The sequence below is a fragment of the Carassius auratus genome, chromosome 17, assembly GCF_003368295.1.
Source record: "Carassius auratus strain Wakin chromosome 17, ASM336829v1, whole genome shotgun sequence".
NCBI classification, from domain to species: Eukaryota; Metazoa; Chordata; class Actinopteri; order Cypriniformes; family Cyprinidae; genus Carassius; species Carassius auratus.
In genome coordinates this window covers 16,484,453-16,496,197 of record NC_039259.1, presented here as the reverse complement: position 1 = coordinate 16,496,197, position 11,745 = coordinate 16,484,453, and positions in this window count along the sequence as shown.

Genomic DNA, 11,745 nt, shown 5'->3' with positions numbered 1-11,745 from the left:
GTTTTCTTGTGGGCATGTTGCAATGATGCAATCATAAGCAACGCTCACGCTGCCATTTTTGAAGTGTCAGGGTACAAGAGACCGATGGCAATCCAGTTGCCTTGCTATCATGCGTGCAGGAATGACTAAGAAACTGCTTTGCCACATACCTGCCAGGTGAATTAATAAAGGAGTAAGGCACCACAGGTAATGCATTGCAGTGATTTTTTCAGAGTTAAGCGCAACATAAAGCTTAACCGTGTCCGTAACTAGTAAATTTCTTTTATAAAATGAAAGCAACAGCAATATGAATAAAGATGCCAACATTCAATAAATAATTCAGTGAAGTGTAAAGTCAGCAGCACAAAACTGAATTGAAAAACCAAGCATTTTTAAACAAGTTTACCAAAATCTAAAATAAAATAATAGTGTTTTATATTGTCACTATGCTTAAATTATTAAAATAGTATTTTGAGAATATTTACTTTGCAAGTTAAAAGTGTACCTACTGCTTGAGTAATAAAAGATGTAAATATATATTAAAAAATAAATAAATACCTTGATAAATAATTTCCAAATAAATTATAAAAAAAGAATTGTAATTTATAATTCATTTTCAGATTGTATTTATTGATTTGGAAATTAATATAGAATATTAATTTATAAATAGTTTAAAAATAAATAAATACACTGAATATAATGAAATTCAAAATGAATTGAAAATAAATTTTCTCACCTGAAAAAAATCAGAGAATGCCAAATGGCATCAAATATGCAAAAAAGTTGTGTTAAACATATTTAATAAATAGCTACATTAACTTTGACAGCCCTAAAAATATATTTATGTACAAGCTTTTTCCTTTCCCTCAAATTATTTACAGACCACCAAATCACACCCTTAGCAAGGTCAAGTTTTAAAAGTTTTTTTTTTTTTTTTTTGGTTTGAAGCCAATTAGATATATTAATATATAATTTAGTTAATCTGCATCACAGATGTGCATATATCAGACCGCTTTTAATATGGCTCATCCAATCAAAATGTAACTTTTATAATATAAATTGTGTTTTTGAAATTGAATCAGTTTTGGGCTGCTCATAATGTTAATAGCAGCGATGCAGATTCTTTCACACCATGACTGTAAGCAATGGACAGAGTTAATCCACGTCTCTCACACACACACACACACACACACACACACAGTGACCCCACAGGCTGAACCTGCTGTATTTGTTTGTCGCCGTGACTTGTTATCGGGAATCAGCATTTCGAGGGACACTATACATACTTTACACAAATAGGTCTTTGCGCACACACTATCTCTTAGACGCACACACAGACGCACAATCTTCGCAGGCCGTGCACTCTGATGGTGAATAATGGCGTTCTTTTTTGAAAGCGCCAGGTTCCAGCCGTAGTCTTCTCCATCCAGCACCATCAGCACTTTAGAAGATTAAGTCCTACCTTCCCTTATCACACTTCGCTCCCTCCTGCAGGCTTGACACGGGGTCCTCGCAGGCCGGCCATGTCCCCCTCTGCCAGCCCTGCATTGCTGTCTCGACAGGGCCTTAATTTTGGCCTCTCGCCGACTATCTTCTTGTTTCACATTTCTCTCCTCGGCGCTTCGAGCTCATCTCTTTCCGGTCGTGTGATTCATCACCCCAGGATCAGCAGCAAACGGCCTCTCCGTCATTGAGCGATATCTACCATCTCAATGTCAGCCCCTTCAGCCAATAGCCAGACTACGCCACAATACACTGGGAAGAATGAGAAAAAGAGAAAAGCCATGCAAGTAGATCTTGAATAAAAGACGAATGATTATTTATGGTACTGGATGCTGACTGGTCAATAAAATGTTCCAGCCATACAGCTAAAAAAAATCAAGTTTTACCTCTAAACACAGAAAAATGAGAAAAGATGTTTCAGGAATGGCAAAATTGACCTCTTTAGCCTAATAAGGTTTGATAGCGACCACAGAGAGTGTGTCTCATCTGATGCGTTCGTTAGAGGAAATGTACTGCCTTGTATCTGAGTACGCTTTAATCCCTTATCAATACAGTGCTTGCCCTTAATTATGCAGAGGTGACTGATAAATTAGTTGGGACAGAATTGTGATTATCAGTTCAATCTGCCTCTATCTGGAATTAAAATCAATGGCTCATCAGCACACTACATGCTACACTAGTCCAGAAGGTGGAATACACAATACAGTGCACAGCACTCACAGCAACAACTGTGTGATGTCTTTTCACACTCCAGTTCACACACTTTTTATCCCAAATAGATTTTCTTTGTGATTATTTGTGTAATTGGTTAAATGGATGTCACTTTGTTTTAAAAAGTAGTGGGGAGCAACAATATAATGATTTGCTGGTCTAGGGGTAAGCTTTCTGGAACGAGAGAATTCCAGATTTCCATTGATGGTAATGTCACTTATGCTTCCAATTATATGTTCCAACAATCTGCAAAAGATTTTTTTTTTTTTTTTTATGTAAAAATGTCATCAGGCTAACATCATCTACCTAGCTGACACAGATGAAGATCTGTTCAAATTGTGAGAGTGATTTAACTGATTTACATAGATAGATAGATTTACAAGGATTTACAAACCAGTTGGTAAGTGCATTGATTTCTTCATGTTCATAAATGCATGCACTATTTGTTTCAGCTTTTTCAGTCTTTAGATCCGAATTGTGCTGGCCTCCTTCATTAATTACAGGATTTGACTCATTAACTACCCACTACTGCCCTCCTCTGGTCGAATGCTTCATAATGATGAAAATGACGAGCCATTGTTCTCTGTTGCATGAGAAACAATAAGTATGAAGTCGAAGAGCAATAATCATCTTTTAACTCAAATATGCACTCCCGTCTTGTATCGTTTAGGTATTATAGAGCTATTTGCAAAGGCAACGAGCAATCAGTCCTGTACAGAGTACAGAGCTCTAACAACCCCATTGTATGATTGCTCCAGCCCGCCTAATGCCAGTTCTGTTCATAACTCCTGCTGGTGTGTGTGCTTAGCACCACTCACTTTAATTAACAACAGTCGAGGTAGCACAGTCACATTTAAAAGGTTGCCATTCCACCAATATGAAAGCACAATTAAATATTAATTGCCTACTGAATAATAGATGAAGAGTATCTGTGTACAGTTCAGGAGCCTAATTCCTGTTAAAGTACAAGTCTTTAATCAAGCAGTAATGAGCACTGCTATGTCAACAGGCGTTGTGCCCTATCAGCAAAGAATAGAGAGAATTACCATCGAAGGCTCATGCTGCCGAGAGCCTGTATCAATTTTAATGTAATTATGCTTTACTAATAACAATTCAACTCATTATAACAAGCGCTTGCAGAAATTGATTCTGTAAACAGCAGACACGCACAATTCTATTGTGATTATTCTCTAGAGGTTTGTTCCTGCTGTGTGGTACTTCGCAGCGACGACTATATGCAAGTTCAGAGACGACGCAAACTGCTGGTCTCCAAGGCTTCGTTTTTTGCGGATCGACCTGTCGGCTATCATTTTACCCATTATTATAATAGTTCGCTCAAAAAAAAAAGAAAAGCATGTAGCCATTAAAGCACTTCCATTAAAACAGTCCCTTTGAATTGAGTGCATTTCCACTCAGGAGTAAAGAATGAGTCAGTCAGACAGAAGTTGATGTAACTTTTCATAAAAACCAGTCATGTAACATAGCTTGTGGTATTTTTAATGAAGCAACATTGTCCCAACACAGAATCGTATTAGGGATAGAATTTCACATTTTTGGTGAACTATTCCTTCATGGCATAAAATGAAAAAGAATGTAAAGTACTGAGAGCTTTTCGATGCGTGACACTCTGCTGTGCGGTCAGTCTCTGGTCTTCCTGTGAAAATCCATTAAGAAAGATCTTGTGTCCTGCCCCACTTCTTCTCCTTGAGCTACAAGAGATGCCACATTCACCTTTGATCAACTATGATTTTTCACACCGCACCAGTGAGCTGCACTTTTCACAGTCCGCTTGCAGAAAACGGGAGATGCTTTAGTGTCTGACCATATCTGCATCACAGCCACTTTTCCCGCCACCCTGACCTAGAAACGGAGGACCTGGTGAGCCGGCTGACCGGTGAAGGGGGCGAGGGGCCCTGGCTGACATGAGCTGGCCGCTCAGGTGGACGTACCAAGGAGAGTTAGACGAGATGGCTTGTGGCACACTGGCTTTCCAGCTGGCCAACTCGTCCCACTGTCAGGACGAATGTCTGTGGAAGAGGAATGCAGAGGAAGAGGGGAGAGAGTTCAGCGTTAAGGCAGACCCGATGAGTAGAGGCCAGTGGAGCTGAAGTCACACCTCAGGAACTGGCGCTCCTCTGCAGGGTCAGAGTGTTCGACTACAGGGGGTCAGGGAAAGGTGAAGGAGAGTCTGATACTGCAGCTGTAGCCTAGCCAGATTTTTGACCATCAGCATAAAGTCTGGTCCACATTAAAACGTATTCTAGCAACAAATTGTCCAATTAGACTGAAAACAAACATTTAAAGTGACCAGTGACAATTTGATTTTAAAGGTGTTTAGGAGTGGAATTGGATTTAAAAAAAAATTGGGGATGAGCCCCATTCACATCTGTTCTAATTTGAGACAAATGCATGTTTTATCATTAATAAGGATTCTTATTATAATTATCATCACTATCATCATCATCATCAATAATGATAATATAAATGCAACTAATTCTCGACCTTTACCGTATTGTTTTTGTCTATTAAAATAGTTTTCTTAATTTAAATAAAATATAAATATTAGATGAAAAACTTCAAGTATACTAAGTACCAAAATTACTATAAGTTTAACAATTAAGCTAAATATAAAAAACTAATAAGGTTTCTTATTATCATTTTCATCATCAATAATGCTAATACAAATGCAACTAATTCTCGACCTTTACCGTATTATTGTTTTTGTCTATTAAAATAGTTTTCTTAATTTAAATAAAATATAAATATTTTTTATATTTAGTACCAAAATTGCTAAAAGTTAAAGCTAAATATAATAATAACTAGAGAAAATAAATAAAATGTGCACTTTGGATGGGTTAAATGCATGATTTCTGAGTATTGGTCACCATACTTGACTAGATGGCATGCACTTTCACAACAAGTCTCATCTGTCTGGAATGCAGTATAAGTACAATAAACAGAAAAAAATGAAATGCCATGAAAATGTGTTATTTCGTCCTCTGAAGCACTGATTGCAATAGCCTTGTATAATACACTCTGAAACTGTAAATTGTATATATATAGTATATACCTCTGTAAATTGTTTGTATGCCAGCCAATCAGATAAGACTGAAGGCTGAAAACTATATGCCCTAGCTCTAACAGAAAAGATCCTTACATGACTAGAATCTGTTTGCATTAGACACGTGACAAAATGGGCATAGAATGATACATAAGGGTCAAGTATGTGAATGAACAGCTGAAGAAAATGGTGGAAGTGAGAAGTGAGAAACACCAGGTTGCATGTTATTGCATTCTGGTCTAGCGGTCATAGTGTCCACCTGAAAGAGAGCATGATTTTTAAAGTGCATATTTTCTCCAGAGACAAGTCAGGGTCCTCAAAGCCACATACCAGAACCAAGACATTCATTTTCCCTTTCTCTTCTCCTTATGTTTCTTCGTGCACTCACATATTGATCTCACAAAAGACAAAATTCGTTTTCCGCAGCAAAGAAATGTAATTCTTTTATTACAGAAATGTACCCGGTGAAAACAACACAACATGCTCTCTATCACTTTCGGTGCGACACGAGCCAGAATTCTATTATGGGAATGCTGCACCAGATACAATGAAGTATTTTCAAGGGATCTTGAGGCAACAAAGTATATAAAATGCCATAAATAAATTATGGCAGACAATTTTAAGAGCATTAAAAGTTTGATCTCCTTCAGGGGAGGCCGTGGGGGACTTTTTGAAGCGGTAATTATTCATAAAAATGAAATGTCATATTAGTTTGTCCCGGTCTAATTTGATTTCACATTGATGAATTTTTCCCGCTTCGACAGGATTCAGTGGGACAAATGTGGTGCTCTCGTCACATCATTTTCTTTAATAAAGACACATTTGTTTGAATATACAGACGAGGAGTTCCGAACAATGACAGTAATTAAAACTGTGGAGCCGATCACTGATGTTTAACGATTATGTCTGTTGTTGCATCTGATTAAAGTAATAGAAAAAAATATGAACTACGTTTTAACGGATTGATACACTCCAAAAAAGATGTTTCAGTGGTTCTTAGTGGAACGCTAAAAATAAACTCTGATAAACTCATGTATTTGGCCCCATTCTCAGAGTCACTTACCTCATTCAGTCACTTACCTCTTAGCAGCCTTGCTAATGTTAGCTTCGGATCGTTTTCTTTCCTGTTATCCAGCTGAATTATTAATTTAATAAGGATGCTATAAACAAAGAACCAAATAAATATAACATTAAATATATATCAATGGCCATGGTAAAACAAAAATGTACAGTACTTGCTTAAAGTTACACTTTGTGCTTTGTTGTTTAGCTTGTAAGATCGTTTGTCTGTACTTAACATACTTGAATGTTGTAATAGCTATTATATGAAAAGATACTCAGAATTCATGCTCTGCATTTAAACCAAGTGCACACACACAGCAGTGAACACACACACACACACCGTGAACACACACCCGGAGCAGTGGGCAGCCATTTATGCCGCGGCACCCAGGGAGCAGTTGGGGGTTCAGTGCCTTGCTCAAGGACACCTCAGTTGTGGTATTGCCAGCCCGTGACTCGAACCCACAACCTAAGAGTTAGGAGTCAAACTCTCTTACCACTAGGCCACGACTTCCCCATTACATACATATTATAATGTATAAAACCATAAACTGTCTTTCAAATATTTGGATGCATATATTTGATCCTAAATACAGTAAAAACATACTAACATCAATGTTTCCAATTTTCAAATTGTAACATTTTAAAATGTATTAATGTGATGGCAAAACACTGTCACATGATAATAAAAAAGTAATTCTAATATGCTAATTTGGTGCTAAAGAATAATTTCTTATTTTTAACCTTGAAAACAGTTAACTGTTGCTTCTCTGATGAAAAGATGGTTAGCAACTGTGTTTATAAAAATTAAACATATGTTGTAACAATGTGTTTACTGTCTAACTTTTGATCAATTTAATGCATCCTCGCTAAATAAAAGTATGAATTCCTTTTTATTTTATTTTTTAAACCACAAACTCTTAAACAATATTGTTAATAAATAAATTCTAAAATAGAGGTTAAACAGTGCACTACTTTGTTTAAAAGGATACTTGGTTTTCTGGGAACATCACATAATAATAATAAATTCAGTGCTGATTTGTAATATTTCTTAACTTTGTTACCAGCAGTCTGGAGCAAGAGGTGCCCACAAGGTATGTATAGATGAAATGAATTCTGAATCATCAACTTTCTGATCAGCATAAAGCACCGGAGGACACTTGCATGGACAATTTATTTTAGCTTGTAATTCTTCTACTGTTTGCCTGTTTTGCAACCACACAGTAAGCTGACTTACTTCCTTATAAATATTTGACATTGCTTACATATCTTCATACAAGACCTGGTGTGTTTGTTTTGAATGGTGGACTGCACATACCTGCTTACATTAGCCCTATCCAAATCAGATAATGAGGTGAACATGGACCTGCACTGCAGTAAAAGGACACGAAGAGTACAACTGGGACATTATAGTGGTCTGACATGTCCTTTGAGTCCCAGACACACCTTGTTAAGGGTATTACGATCAACACCGTGATTGATCTACATGTCAGATCGGTAAGTGAAGGCGTGGAGTCAGCTGTCCACAGCTCATTTTCCACCTGGAGGTCAATTAAGACACAGAGAGGTGAGGAAACCACTAGGACGGGTGCCTTACAGTGCATAGACCCTAACATGGAGATCGCAACATGCACACTGCATGAATATACATACACAAACCTAGCCTCGTTTGATTGCCCAATGTCACTGCATGGGGGAAGGGTTCTGTCATGATAGACAGAGTGTCTTCTCTATGAAGGTATACAAAGAAACAAAAGGAGGGGGTGGTGGATGAAAAGATAGATGAATAAAGGGTAGAGCTTCATCTTTGACTGGGCTGAAGGCTGTCTGTAGTCATTCAGTACTGCCTCATTTCCCTGTAACGTGCAGGGCTTTTCTTTTTCATTAGCGGAGCTCGGAGCACACGAGGAGTCAACCGTGTGGATATTCTGACACCCCTACAGCACTCTATTTACCACAGCTCTTCAGTGATGTATCAAGGGGAACGTCTTCCCGGCATTAAATATAGATGCAGTCGGATTAACATATCAGGAGAGAGCATGATTAATGTGAGATTACACTGGATAGCACTGCTGCTTTTTCCATCACTGTTGGAGTAATGGACTTTGATTCAAATCATTATTTTGCCCATCAACATAAGCACTTAAGAGAAAGACGGGACATCGCTTGACTGCTTTGACCGCACGTACAAATAATATATGCACGTTTGAGAATAAGTTTGTGGTAACTTCCCTTGCTTGCCAAGAACTCAGACAAAAATATGCCCTACTGTTTGTGTGCTACAGCTCTTTTGTCGAGGAGAGGTGTGCCATTGCCTTTCCAAGTGATATACCTATGATTTTGACCTGCAGGTGATAAAACAAAGAAATAAACAATTTCATTAACTTACATTGGAGAGACTCAAGTTATGCCTGCCTATCTAAACACTTTAGCAAACACCTTGAACACTCTATCAGCAACAACACATCATCACATCAACCGCTGCAAAATAATGTTGGTGACTTGAACTTGTCCGTGTGAATTTAAAAATCCAGTTTGTGAGTGCTGGATATCCTAGCAAACAACTAGTATGTCTTAGTAGCCACCCAAAACACATTAACAACAAAGCAACACCCTAACCACTGCAGAATCATGTGAAAAGCTTTTAAATGAACAAGTATTATCTTCAAATAATTTTAAAAAATAAAACAAAAAAATAAATAGATTTAACTCACATCATATCTAGAGATATGCAAACACCCAGAACAATGATAAATGTTAACTAATGCAGAATCATGTTGATTACTTTTTTTGAAGATAGCGTCACTAGCATTTGACCGTATAAATGTAAAAAGCTTGCAAGCACTGAACACCTTAGCAACCACTCAAAAGCATATTAACAACAACAAAGCAACAATGCTAACCACTATAGAATCACATCAATACATTTTTTCAACAAAGTTCTACTCACATTCTTCAGAAAAAATGAAAATCTAGTTTATCAATATAACATCCTAACAACCATATTGCTTACCTTAGTAACCACCCAAAACATCTTAACAACCACGTAGCAGCATGCTAACCACTCATTCTAGCTACAGCTTACAACACTCTAGCATCATGACTATCTGACATCATTTTCTGTCAAACATGTAAATAATCTCATTTGTAAAAAAAAATAATAATAATAATAATAAAAAATAAAAAAAAAATCTCATTTGTACTGAACATTTTAGCAACCACAGCATTCGTCCCAAAACAAATTAACAACCACATAGCAGCATGCTAACCAATCAAAACATCTTAACAATCATGGTGGAAACTTTTGCAAAGTCCCACTTTTTCCCATAAAAATGAGAAGTACTTGTCCCTGCAAACGTAAAACTCATGTTTGTGAGTACTGAACATCTTAGCAAATGCCCTGAACACTCTAGAAACCACATAGTTTGCTTAACTAGATGCTAAATCAGTCTTTTATAGAGGCAAGTACCACACATAGCCTACTTCAAAAGTGCAAAAACCTTTTTTTTATTATGGTTGTAAAGTTAAAATAGTACAAGATATTCTTTAAACAAAAGTCTTTTTAAGTTACCACATTTTTATTTCAGTGTTTTGATATAGATTTTTCACAAAAGACCTTTTTACTTTATAGACAATGAAAGGTGCAAAATTAACATGACCCATGTTGTGGTGCAAAAAAAAATAAAAAATAAAATAAAATAAAAAATGACAATAACCCAATAACCTGACCAGTCCATGACCAACTCATTTATTTTACTTGCTCTCTGCACCTTAAGAGATACATCACAAGTCTAAGAGTGCATATCGAATTTCACTCCCTCAATAAATTGCCGGACAAGCGTATTGATATTTTCTGGACTGGTCCTGTTTTGCCTCCTTTCTCCTTGAGAGAGACACCCGCAAAGGGTTAAACCCTCCCCCCTGTTCTGCCCCGTGCCACTGCGTCTCTCTCGCTCCCTCACTGTGTCTCCCTGCATCCATTTGCAAATGATCTCGCTTGTCTGCATATTGTCACTTGCAGCCTGCCCACACATTCATCAACTGTCGGCCGGCTCGCCGCGCACTCCCAGCGCCCTCTACACTTAATTGTTCCCACTCTGACCTGGGAGAATAGAGAATGATGTTTCCCTCATTCGTGCCGGTACGGGGCGAGGAGAATTAACAACTCTGTGGGGATGGCCGAGCTGTGGTACGGTCGGTCAGGCTCTCCCCTCTCCCCCTCTTTGTGTTTCTGGGGCACGGTCCTACAGTACCCTATTACCGAAGGCAGGGGAAGATTCACTAGCCGCAGGAAGAAAGAGACAGATAAGATAGGTGGAGACCTTCCACAGGCCGCAAGTTGCAGATGTAGTCAAGATATATCTGTATAGACAAATGGATACGAACTATCGAGATTTGTTTGAGAACTATTTGAGATTTATTCACACAATTCAGAAATGCATATTAGCATACTACTCTTACTAGCCAATTTCTGCCATAAAATGATACATATGAGGAGTACACTTTTGAAAAAAAAAGGATTATTAATGTCAACGGTTATTTAAAGTTCCAAATTCATGAAACTTTTCCATTACACAGAATGTTATGGAAAGGGGTTCTTTAGATAAAAAAGGTATATGTTACAAAATAAAGGTTCATAAAAGAAACATTTTAAGCTCCTCAAATAACCTGCCAGTGAATAGATCTCTAAACAACCATTTTTCTAAAAATTTTGAAAGCATAAAAACGTTTTTTTTTTCGGCTTAAAAAGATTTTTTTTTTTTATGCAATGTAAATTTAGGCGTGTTCAAGGTTCTTTATGTAGCATAAATGCATCAGCACACCTATAACGACAATGACACAGAGGAACAATATCCACTGGAATCATTTTCAGATTTTTTCAGCCAATCAAAATCCACCTAACGTTAAAGCGCTCAAGTATTTAAAATGGCAAATGTCCTGCTACAAACTGCATCAAGCTCTTACATGTTATTGTCTATTGGTATGAACGATTATATATTTATCATTCTTGATGGGAACGAATGGAAAGGGGCTGTTCACACAAGATGTGTTGTTGTGTCCATCTATTGATTTAATTGCTTTTGTTAGTAAACGTGCTAGATCAGCATTTCTCAACCAGAGGACTGTGGACCCCTATAGGACTCCTTGACGTATGTCAGAGTGGCAGCATAAATATCAGAGTATATACCGTAAAAGTATGCATATTTTGACATTTGAAACATTTCCACAATTTACATAGCCAATATACTGTAACTGTTAAAAAACAGTGAGGTGATTTTGTTCTGGGGCCTGGTGAGGATGGTTTGAAATATAGGGGTCAAGTGCTCAAATAAATGTTGAAAAGTTCAGTGCGCTAGATGGACCTATTAAAAACTTTCTATGCGTCTTGACATTTTTTAGCATCCTGTGTTACAAGCACCATGTTTTTT